Below are 12,277 nucleotides of genomic sequence, written 5' to 3'. Positions count from 1 at the left end.
GACTTCATTATTAAAACGTCAAACAACAAAGTCCAATTCTTTCCCGCTAAAACTGTAGCTTTTTAGCGATTTTTTCTTATATTTCTTTAAAATTTAGGACGTAGAGGTATGATAAACAGAAAAACTGGTTACTGCCTGATCTTTTTTTAATATATCAGGCTCGGAACGAATAAAATAACGGATCGGTAAGCCTCGCCGTTATATTATTCTAAGCCTTGCCTAATATATTATAAAAAGATCAGGCAGTAACCTGTTATTCTCTATATGACTGGTGACTTTTGATATCATGCGATATAAGACTCGTCCGATATGGCTTAGGAAAAGGATTGGCAGTCGCCCTTATGTACGTCATATCAGACTCGTCTGATATCACTTCTTTCCAAGTCACCAACTATACATTCGCTTTACATCACTTAATAAGCATATAATTTATAAGATGGTTCTTAATTTCAGGTAATATTCACGTCTATACAAATTTTTATAACTTTAAATATGTTATAATTTATATTTAGTTTACATTTAATATATATTTATAATAACACTTTTACATTATTTATTAGTACTTATTCATAAAGCTTTCTGTTAGATATTCGATCCGATACTGTCAATTTATGTTTTTTCAATAACGCAATACCGATGAGAACAAACGCGTAAACATAAGCATGCTATATCGATTTATAACATACGTTTATCTTTTAGAGCCAACTGCCCATGCAATATTCGTATATATATATATATATATATATATATATATATATATATATATATATATATATATATATATATATATACATAATACCAGTGTATGGTTATCTAAATATCACAAATATTCTTCGCAGCGAATTTATCTTAACCAATTTTATGAAATTTCTGAAACCATTTTCGAACTTGATCGAGATATCATTAGAACAATTTTTCCGACAAAGTTTCATAATTATGACACGCGACTTCCAGAGTGCCCCCCTGGTAGACCTTTTAAACTGACCGCAACCATTTTTTAAATTTCATTAAAACGTGTTACCCGCAGGGTGTGGTCCCATTTTTGACCCACAGGGACATGATTAGGAAAATAACTTGCCAAGGCAAATATCAAACCTCTTCATTGTGGCTTCAGAATAATTGTTTTTCAGTATTTACATAAAATGGAAATAAGTAACCCTCATGGTGGAAGAAATGTTTATCCTAAGGAATTGATTTTAAATAACCTGGCAAGGACCTCCATTCGAAATACCAAACCTTTTCATCTTGTGGATTTAGAGAAAAAAATTAAGTTGTCACTACCGGTATATTCATAAATGGGAAAAAGGTTGGGCCAAGTTTGACATCTGGAGCATGGTTTAAACGAACTTTATTGAGAACCACCTTACGACGGTGCATGCTTAATACCAAATATCTTAGCCTTGCGGTTTTATGTGAGATTTATAAAGCGTTCACTGTTAAATATAAGGGTAACAAGTAACTCTTACAGCCGGACCAATGTTGACCCCTGAGGCATCTTATAAATACCTTCATAGTGGACCATGTTACATGCCAAATACCAAACCCACCATTGCGATTTCAGGTGAGAAGTTTTTAAGGTGTCCACTGTGTTTCAAACAAGCAACTCCCATTACCAATGTTTACCCAATTTGGCATGATTTTAACATAATTGGTCGAGAACCACCACACTGTGTTACTAGCCAAATACCAAATGTCTAGGCCTGGCAATTTCAGATAAAAAAAGTTTTCACGCTAATCGTTTAATGGAAACAAAAAAAGCCCGTAAACGGTCACAATGTCGACACAAACTTGGTAAAGGGCCGTTATAAGATGTTACATTGTATTGGAATGCATTTGTTTTTCAAAAGATCTGGTGTAATGTAGCCTTTATTTTTCTGGGAAGCTTTTAATATCGTGGTTACTCCACAGGTACTTGAAAAAAAAATTTGGTCCTCATATATATAATAAGAGTAAAGTTACCAACGATGATTTCACAGGTGTATTGAATAACACAATGCAACAGCATAAACGATCAAACAATGCACACACATGTCGTTGTGGTTGCCAACAGGAAGGGTCCATCTATGATAAAACACCTTTTATTTGATGAAAATCGTCCAAGTATGTCCAAAACAGCCTAAAGTTTCACAAAGAGCACCCCAAAATGAAAGTGTGTAATTCCGAACGTCCAGCTGTCAGTATTTAATGAAGGCGACTTTCGGTCGATTTTTCACAATAAAATAAGAACATTGCTGTAAAGTCCACGAATGTTTTTCATTTACTACGTTTGTCTTCAAACTACGGCGTTCTTAAGTCCCAGTTGAACGATAAAAAGTCGGAAATTCAGAAGAAACAACAAATTTAGTGTACTTTCACTTTCACGACCATCATTTTGAGGCAGAAATCGGTGTAACGGACAGAAGACATTTCCATTGGTTGAAAATAAAATTGGTAAACTTGTTCTATAATTTACGACTTATTCAACCAATCGATAACAAGATAAAAATTTACCGCGTTCCATCAATAAAATGGATTCAGTTCGAACATAAAATATTATATTTGGTGTATTTTCTACTTTTTCTGAGTATTTTTTGTTGTGCCGTTACCAAAGAACGACGTAGTTCGATGGCAAACTGAGTAAATGACAAACGTACGTGGAGTTTATAGCAAAGTTCTTGTTTAAGTGTGAACAATCGACCGAAAATCGCCTTCATTCATTTCTGACAGCTGGACGTTCGGAATTACACACTTTCATTTTGGGGTGCTATTTGTGAGTCAGTCTGCGCCTCAGCTGCAGTCGACGCCTCAGTCGCTGTCAACGTCTCAGCCGCAGTCTACTCCTCAGCTGCAGTCTGTGCCTTGGTTGCAGTCTACACTTCAGCCGCAGTCTACGTCTCATCCACAATCTACGCCTCAGCTTCAGTCTATGCCTCAGACGCAATCTACGCCTCAGCCGCAGTCTACGCTTCAGCTGCAGTCTACGCCTAAGCCGCAGTCTACGCTTCAGCTGCAGTCTATGCCTCAGGTGCAGTCTATGCCTCCGCTGCAGTCTGCGCTCAAGCTGCAGTCTACGTCTCATCTTCAGTCTGCGCCTCAGCTGCAGTCTACGCCTCAGTCGCTGTCTACGTCTCAGCCGCAGTCTATTCCTCTGCTGCAGTCTATGCCTTGGTTGCAGTCTAAGCTTCGTCCGCAGTCTACACCTCAGCTGCAGTCTACGCCTCAGCTGAAGTCTACGCCTTGTCTGCAATCTGCGCCTCAGATGCAGTCTACGCCTTTGCTCCAGTCTACGCCGCAGCTGCAGTCTACGCCTCATCTGCAGTTGACGCCTTTGCTGCAGTCTAAGCTTCAGCCGCAGGCTACGCCTCAGCTGCAGTCTACGCCTCAGCTGCAGTCTACACCTCAGCCGCAGTCTGCACATCAGCCGCAGACAACGCCTTGGCTGCAGTCTACGCTTCAGCCGCAGTCTACGCCTAAGCCTTACCTGCAGTCTACGCCTCAGCCGCAGTCTACGCCTCAGCTGCAGTCTACACCTTGTCTGCAGTCTGCGCCTCAGCTGCAGTCTACGCCTTTGCTGCAGTCTACGCCTCAGCCACTGTCTACGCCTCAGCTGCACTCTACGCCTTGTCTGCAATCTGCGCCTCAGCTGCAGTCTACGCCTTTGCTGCAGTCTACACCTCAGCCGCAGTCTGCACATCAGCCGCAGACAACGCCTTGGCTGCAGTCTACGCTTCAGCCGCAGTCTACGCCTCAGCCTTACCTGCAGTCTACGCCTCAGCCGCAGTCTACGCCTCAGCTGCAGTCTACACCTTGTCTGCAGTCTGCGCCTCAGCTGCAATCTACGCCTTTGCTGCAGTCTACGCCTCAGCCACTGTCTACGCCTCAGCTGCAGTCTACGCCTTGTCTGCAATCTGCGCCTCAGCTGCAGTCTACGCCTTTGCTGCAGTCTACACCTCAGCCGCAGTCTACGCCTCATCTGCAGTCGACGCCTTTGCTGCAGTCTACGCTTCAGCCGCCAGCTACGCCTCAGCTGCAGTCTACGCTTCAGCTGCAGTCTACACCTAAGCCGCAGTCTGCACATCAGCCGCAGACTACGCCTTGGCTGCAGTCTACGCTTCAGCCGCAGTCTACGCCTCAGCCGCAGTCTACGCCTTGGCTGCAGTGTACGCTTCAGCCGCAGTCTACGCCTCAGCCGCAGTCTACGCCTCACATGCAGTCGACGCCTCAGCCGCAGTCTACGCATTGGCTGCAGTCTACGCCTCAGCTGCAGTCTGCGCCTCAATCGCAGTCCATGCCTAAGCTGCAGTCTACGCCTTGGCCGCAGTCTAAGCCGCAGCCTATGCCTCAGCCGCAGTCTACCCCTCAGCTGCAGTCTTCGCCTTAGCTGCAGTCTACGCCTCAGCTGCAGTCTACGCCTCAGCTGCAGTCTACGCCTTGGCTGCAGTCTACGCCTCAGCTGCAGTCTATGCCTCAGCCACAGTCTATGCCTCAGCCGCAGTCTATGCCTCAGCCGCAGTCTACGCCTCAGCTGCAGTCTACTACCACTCAGCCGCAGTCTACGCCTCAGCTGCAGTCTACACCTCAGTTGCAGTCTGCGCCTCAGTTGCAGTCTGCGCCTCAGCTGCAGTCTACGCCTTTTCCTGGTAGCCACTTACCTTTTGAACAGGTTATGTCTTCTTATCAGGTGCAAAACGCTAAGGGTGTAACAGATGCGCCATTTGTGTCAGACTTTTCCAAATACCTGATCAAGAAAGAGTTACTTATGGCACGTTTCTCAAGCTTTAATGATCAGCCTGGATCTTACCCAATATGGAAAGCCAGCTTTCAGGGTATAGTTGCTGAACTTGGAATGGGTCTATATGAAGAACTCGACTTGGTCATTGAATAGTTGGGACCCAAATCTTCTATCCAAGCAAACAGTGTCCGAGTGGCTAATGCATTTAATCCTGCCAGGGCAATACAGCAAATATGGAATAGATAAAATGAACGTTATGGAAGGCCAGAAATGGTTGAGGCATCTGTCAGAGAAAAGCTGGCTCGTGTACCCAAAATAAACAATAACAATGAACAAGCACGAATGTATGAATTGTTAGATATCGTTACAGAAATTGAATCTTTGAAGCAAGACGAAAGCTATAAGGCACTGTTAGGGTATTTTGACACGTCGGTCGGTGTGAATTCAGTCTTACTGAAGCTGCCACAATTCATTCAGAACAAGTGGATAGATAGAGCAGCCAAACATAAACTAAATAACAATGTGGTTTATCCACCCTTCTGTGTGTTCACCGAATTTCTCTCTGAGATGTGTTCACGTTGCAACGATCCAGGCCTTGTGATCCCTTCGCAAGATCACATTGTTGGCTCAATGGAACGGTCTTTTGCAACCAGGACGAATGCCACAGGTTCAACTAGAGCTGGGACATCGACTAATAACAGGAATTTTATGAAATGTCAAGAAAACTGAAATGAGTGATTCAAAGTCGGAAAGGAAGAAAAAGTGCATTTTGCACGGAGTGGGACATCCTTTGAATGCCTGTAGACTCTTCCGACAAAAATCATTGCAGGAAAGGAAAAAATTATTACGAAAAAACAAAAACAATATTTGCTCCCGTTGCTGTGAGACTGATGAGCATTCATTTTGCAGATGCCAGAAAGATGTTACATGCAAAATTTGTAAGGACAGATCGCACGCTACGGCCATGCATGGCGAAGTAAGAAGTTCAACATTGCTAAAACAACAGCATAATAGTAGGAAGCAGACAGCTGATAAGTCAAGTAAAATTTCAGCGTTATGCACGTCATTTTGTGGTGACTTCAGTCTTCAGACTTCCTGTTCAAAGACTATGCTTGTTTAGTTGCATATAAACCCAGACCAGCAAGTGTTTGTCTATGCCATGCATGATGATCAAAGCAACAGAACTTTACCTAGTCCAGCTCATTTAGTCGAACTTGGAGTGACTAGGCCGGTGCAAAGTTACACACTCAACTCTTGTGGTGGAAGTACGGTCATCAATGCACGCATTGTTCCAGAGATGTACATAAGTTCTGCCGATGGTAATAGTGAACTGACATTGAACAATGTCGTCGAATGTGACATTCCAAATGATCGATCTGAAATTCCCACACCAGAAATAACTCACCATTACCCTCATCTCAATGGCCTCACTAGTTGTATACCACCTTTGGACGAATAGGCTGAAATTGGTTTGATCATTGGAAGGTATACGCTCGAAGCACATCCTGTTAAGGAACAGGTGGTAGGGCGGAAGGGTGAACCATTTGCGTCTCCACTTAGGATGGGTTTTTGTGGGCGAAGAGTGCCTAGGCAAAGTTCACCAACCTGCTTCCATAAACACTTTCAAGACTCATGTTACAAATGGTCGTCCTTCATTGTTTGCCCCATGCAAAAGTGATCTGGCTCTTAAAGAACAACTTGATCATGGCTTCTTGGACGATAGTCTTGGCAAGGATGTGTTTAAAACAACAAGCGAAGATGACAAAATCGGTTTATCGCGGGAAGATATTGATTTCCTACAGATTATGAATGAAAGTATGACGAAGGATGGCAGTGGACATTGGAAAGCCCCACTTCCATTCGTCGAACCAAGGCCCCGATTGCCTTATAACAGGATCCAGGTGTACAAAAGGGCTCAGATTCTCGACAATTCTTTAAAGAAGAATCTTACAAAACAGCGCCACATGGTCGAGTTTATGGATCAGATCTTCAAATCAGGTGCAGCTGAAAAGGCTCCTGCATTACAACATGGGACAGAAACCTGGTATTTACCCCTCTTTGGCGTGTACCATCCACGGAAACCTGACAAAATCAGAGGTGTTTTCGACTCTTCAGTGGTTTTCAATAGCAGCTCTTTTAATGCAGTGCTTCTGTCTGGTCCGAACTTCACCAACAACTTGCTTGGAGTTCTGCTGAGATTCAGGCGCAATTCAGTTGCCATCATGTGCGACATCCAACAGATGTTTTACTGTTTTTTGGTTGAGGAGACTCATAGAGACTTCCTGAGGTTCTTTTGGTATGAGTCTAATGATCCATCTAAACCACTGACTGAGTACCGCATGACAGTACATGTTTTTGGAAACACTCCCTCTCCATCTGTAGCTACGTATGGTCTTCGTAAGACAGTAGAAGATGCTGAAACAGAAATTAAGAGGTTTTCTGAAAACGACTTCTATGTTGATGACGGATTGACTTCCTGCGTTACCTCAGAAGAAGCTATTAGGTTGATAGGAATGACACAACAAGCACTTAAGACCGCAAACATTAAACTTCAAAAAATAGTTTCGAACTCAATTGAAGTAATGGCTGCCTTCCCAGCAGAAGACAGAGCAAAAAGTGTGTCGTCGCTGGACATCTTTGCCGATGATCTTCCCATTCAGGCCAGTCTTGGTTTGTCCTGGAATATCAGTGAAGATCTGTTTAGTTTCAACCTCAACATACCTAATACGCCGTTCACCAAGCGCGGTGTAATCACTGCTGTTAGCAGCATTTTTGACCCACTTGGTTTTCTAAGCCCAATCACTATTCAAGGTAAAATTCTTGCTCGTGAGATCACAGCTCATGGTTCAGGCATGTAGGATGAAAGGTTGCCTGATCATCTTGAGAAAAAATGGAAACTTTGGAAGGAGTTACTTAAATCTACTGAAGAATTCGCATTCGAAGAATGTTCTTACTAAACGATTTGAGCTACGCAGATTCATATAAGGTGGATGTGTTCTCAGATGCATCCGAAAAGGCGATCTCTGCAGTCGCATATATGAGAGCCTTATTTGGTTCAAAGGAAGAAGTTGGTTTCATCATGGGTAAATCCAAACTGACTCCAGTTGGGGGCACCACTCTTCCTAGACTAGAACTGTGCGCCGCTGTTCTTGCCACAGAATTAGCAAACGTAATTGCAGACCAATTGAGTATTTCCTTGGAGAATTTCTTGTACCACACAGACAGTAGAGTCGTTTTGGGATACATTCATAATCGAAAACGTCGCTTCTACACATATGTTGCCAACCGAGTTGACATTGTCCTCAAACTATCTAGCTCACAGCAGTGGCAGTACGTGGCCATGCAAAACAATCCAGCGGATTTGGTAACCAGACCTTTGACTTCTCCTGATGAGCTGACAAGAAGTATATGGATCTTTGGAACAACCCTGTCGAATCAAAGGGACTCTTGTTACAACGAGAACAATACAGCATTCGAGCTTGTGGATGAAGAGAATGACTGTGAAATCCGTCGCTCTTTGAATGTAAAAGCTACCAAGGTTAAAGAAAACTTAACCTCAAGGTTTGAACGATTCTCAACTTGGAAATCTCTTGTAAAGGCCATCTGCTTTCTTAAAGAGTATGTTGATTGCGCAAAAGGGATGGTATTGTCGCTGTCGATCGCGTAGAAGTGCTCAGAGAAGCCGAGCAATTTGTTATTAAGTCGACCCAAAGAGCAGCGTTTGAAGAAGAGCTGTTGTCCCTTAAATGTGGAGAGAAGATACTGTCAAATAGTGAAATAATTCAGCTCACACCCTTTCTGGACGGGGATGGGATTCTTCGTGTAGGTGGTCGGATCAGAAGGTCACCCGTGGAAAACACACTTAAGCACCCTATAATATGTCACGTCGCTGCACTAATAACGCGACACTTTCATGAAAAGGTTCAACACCAGGGAAGAACCATAACAGAGGCCTCTATTCGCAGCCATGGATATTGGGTCATTGGGGGCAAAAGATTAGTTTCTTGTATAATACACGCTTGCGTCACTTGTCGGAAACTTCGCGGAACGTTCCAACAACAGCAAATGGCCGAACTCCCAGCAGACAGAGTCACGCCCACAGCGCCCTTTACTTGTGTTGGTGTTGATGTGTTCGGTCCGTGGCACGTGACGACCCGCAAGACACGAGGTGGACAAGCTGAAAGTAAGAGGTGGGCTGTACTATACTCGTGTCAGTTCACAAGGGCTGTTCATATCGAATTGGTAGAGGACATTAGCAGTTCTGCCTTCATTAACTTTCTTCGTAGATTTGTTGCGCTTAGAGGTCCAATACAGGAAATTCGGTCGGACAGGGGAACCAATTTTATTGGCGCACTTGATGACCTTGGTGCCCAAGCTATATGTGTTGAAAAGGATCCTGTGGTCACGCATCTAAAGACAACAAGATAATTTGGAGATTCAACCCTCCTCATGCGTCGCATATGGGAGGTTCATGGGAACGTCTAATAGGTATTGCAAGAAGAGTTCTGGACTCTATGCTACTTGGAAACCATGGTAGAGCATTAACACATGAAGTACTCTCTACGTTCATGTATGAAGTCTGTACTTTAATCAACTCACGACCTATAGCCCAGATATCCTACGACCCAGAAGTACCAGAAGTCATGACTCCTGCTTTACTTCTTACGCAGAAACCGTGTCAGCTTAGCGGACTTATCACCACAGAGAGTTTGAAAGAGATATACTCTTCTCAATGGAAGTATGTGCAGGTTTTGTCAAACACGTTCTGGAAACGTTGGAAACAGGGTTACCTACAGTGCTTGCAGAAAAGACAGAAATGGCAGCTGGAGGAAGAATATGTGCGAGCTGGAGATGTCGTTATCCTCAGAGATCATGAGTTGCATCGGAATCGTTGGCCACTGGGTGTGATTGAGAGCTTCTATCCTAGCGAAGACGGCAAGGTCCGGTCTGTGGAAGTGCGTGTCGTGCAAGATGGGAAGACTTCGAACTTCGTCAGACCAATTACTGAGCTCATCAGGTTGATTGACTGAACTACAGTTTTATTCCAAGGATGTGTGCGAATTGGTTTGAACATGTATAAGCAATTATTAACTTGATATGAACATCATCTTGAGTGTTTTGTCCAGTTTCATGTACATTGTCTATGTGTATAGCATTTTATGTCTTATGCTTTACTGTGTAGTATGTTTCCCATTTTATGTCTTATGCTTTACTGTGTAGTATGTTTCCATTTCTACAAGATGTTTTTTTTAACTTTATTTTCAGTTAATGAAAGATAATAGTATATTTTCTGGTTTTTGAGACACATTAATGATTAAGTGATTGGCATAAATTCACCTAACGCTATTGTTATTGACAATATCATGTATATTGTAGTTTCATTGTTAAAACCTTTCATTGTGTTCCAATATTTTATCTTAAATTTCATTTTGTGTGATATCTTCGATATCAGGTGGGGAGTGTATTGGAATGCATTTGTTTTTCAAAAGATCTGGTGTAATGTAGCCTTTATTTTTCTGAGAAGCTTATCCTGGTTACTCAATACAATGCGCCTCGCGCGCGTAATCATCAAATTTGATAATCCTCGTTTGCTAGACTTTTTTCCACTGTAAGTTTAGATTTTAATGTTAATAATGTTTCATTCTATACAAAGTTAATATAAATAAATTCATTTTTCTCCTGTAAATGTGACCATGTTCAATTTCTATGGTTTCGTACTCATTGTTTACGTACCCTACATTTTTGTGTTTTCACCACTTTTAAGTTTAGGAACATATAATTAGTTACTTAATACACATATTAGGAAGCTTATGGTTTGCAGCTTAAAACCTAGATTTTTCCAATTTTAAAGGATGTTCTTAGTTTTCAATTATTTTGTATTTTCAGACATATTGTCTACATCAACCACCTTTGTTTTTTTCGGGACAAAAATAAATCCGTTAACTTACGACTGGAATTCAATTGTTACTTGGAGTCGTTAAATACATGCAAAACATAACACCTTTTTGCATTGTCATTCAAAAAAGTGTTGTCAAATATGAGCGTTGTCTGATTCCCGAAATTTGCGAACGTGATATAAGAAGCAACCCATAAATATGTCTTAGCATCGGAAAATAAACCGTTTTGACATATTGTATTTGTTGACCGGTTTGACCTAAAGCGATTAAACAACAACAACAAACATTAACTTACAAACTGTTCTATTGGTCATCTCAGTTAAATTGCACTGTCAATAGTAATAGTTAATGTTTCATATTATCACACGTTAAGTGTTTATACAGTAAGTTTAATGGGTATATAGAGAATTATACCTCGCAGACGGTTTACATTTTGAAGAATCTATATGTGAACTATAATCGGACTTTGTAAGTATCCGGACATGCCTTTTAATGTTTATATCCTTATTCAGAGATGTAATTGCTGCCCCCTTAAAAGATTGACTCCTTTATATTGTAAAACTACTGTTTCATATTGTTATTAATTTTCCTGTATCTAGAGGGGGGGGGGCTCATTTAGTAAATATAAATGCAGTGCTTTCCACAGGATTTTTGTCAGGCGCCCCGGGCTGATAGGGGTGGTTTGGGAGGGGTGTCCCCTCCCGACATTGATTTTTTTTTAATTTAACGTGTCAGTTGACGTTCTGTGGTGCGTTATAACTCAAAGAAAAACAGGGTCAAAAGACGTCATTTGGTGAGCTATGACTCTAAAAGAAAATCCCCCAGTCATTAAAAAATATATACTGTTTAATTGTTTTTAAACTTTCCCTCATACAGTACAGGCAACGTGTACTTTGACAAACGCCACTCGTTGCGGTGTTCATTTTACGGTGTTCACTTACCAAACGACCCCCGCGATGGGTGTTCAGATCAAATATTCGCGGGGGCCGTTTTCCATAAGGTGGACACCGCGAATCACCGCGAACCCATAATATCTACCACAGTGTTCATCGTGTTCGCTAGAAATAAAATAATTGAACATAAACATAGGTCGGTACCAATTTGCAGAAAGAATCTACTGTGCGTTTGAATGTTATAGGTGTCATTTGGTGTCTAAATAATTAACAACGATTACGAACAATCACAATCAATTACCGCATACATGCAAAAATTCCCGTCTCTGTCCATTACCCGATAATCCGGAGATTTCCGATTTCATGCAAATTCTGGTCAATGTTGACGATAAAAGTGTGATAGAAATGCAAAAATCACAAACGTTCGCCATATCTCTAAACTATCAAATGAATTTCTGCATATGTTTCTATTTAAAGATTTGATGAAATAAGCGCCCAATCAGAACAGGTGTATTCCAACATTCGTAAATCACCTGACGCCTAGTGTGCGCGTTGTGTAGAGTTCATGTTCTGTTACAAATTGTAGCCACAAATAAATACATGTATATATGCCCATGATATTTTCATTTTCTTTGTTCTGAACCATAAAAAGCGCGCAAAAATTGGCGTGGGTGTATTTATTTTTGACACAAAATCTTCGTAGCGCAGACAACATTGGGATCTTTTAATTTCGATTTAAAGTTTCGTAGTGAATTTATTCTCAAGTACCGGGGTAG

The 12,277-nt window shown here is 41.8% G+C and overlaps 3 protein-coding genes and 1 long non-coding RNA gene across 9 annotated transcripts in view; 3 read left to right on the top strand and 1 right to left on the bottom strand.

Moving 5' to 3' along the window:
- The window catches only part of LOC127879166 (tyrosine-protein kinase JAK2-like), a 487,084-nt gene that overhangs the window by 338,147 nt on the left and 136,660 nt on the right, over positions 1-12,277 (top strand). The gene's annotated exons all lie outside the window — the stretch shown is intronic.
- The window catches only part of LOC127879179 (uncharacterized), a 299,024-nt gene that overhangs the window by 250,054 nt on the left and 36,693 nt on the right, over positions 1-12,277 (bottom strand). The window lies entirely within an intron of this gene.
- Positions 1-12,277, top strand: part of LOC127879175 (anaphase-promoting complex subunit 10-like) — a 305,930-nt gene that overhangs the window by 257,801 nt on the left and 35,852 nt on the right. The gene's annotated exons all lie outside the window — the stretch shown is intronic.
- LOC127879174 (anaphase-promoting complex subunit 10-like) overlaps positions 10,865-12,277 on the top strand; it is a 160,325-nt gene continuing 158,912 nt past the window's right edge. The window contains exon 1 of the mRNA XM_052425866.1: positions 10,865-11,076. The gene's annotated coding sequence lies outside the window, so the exon portion shown is untranslated. The remainder of the gene's footprint in view (positions 11,077-12,277) is intronic.

This window comes from Dreissena polymorpha, chromosome 4 (assembly GCF_020536995.1).
Source record: "Dreissena polymorpha isolate Duluth1 chromosome 4, UMN_Dpol_1.0, whole genome shotgun sequence".
NCBI classification, from domain to species: domain Eukaryota; kingdom Metazoa; phylum Mollusca; class Bivalvia; order Myida; family Dreissenidae; genus Dreissena; species Dreissena polymorpha.
Note: the sequence above shows the minus strand (reverse complement) of the source record. Positions and strands in the feature narration are given on the sequence as shown.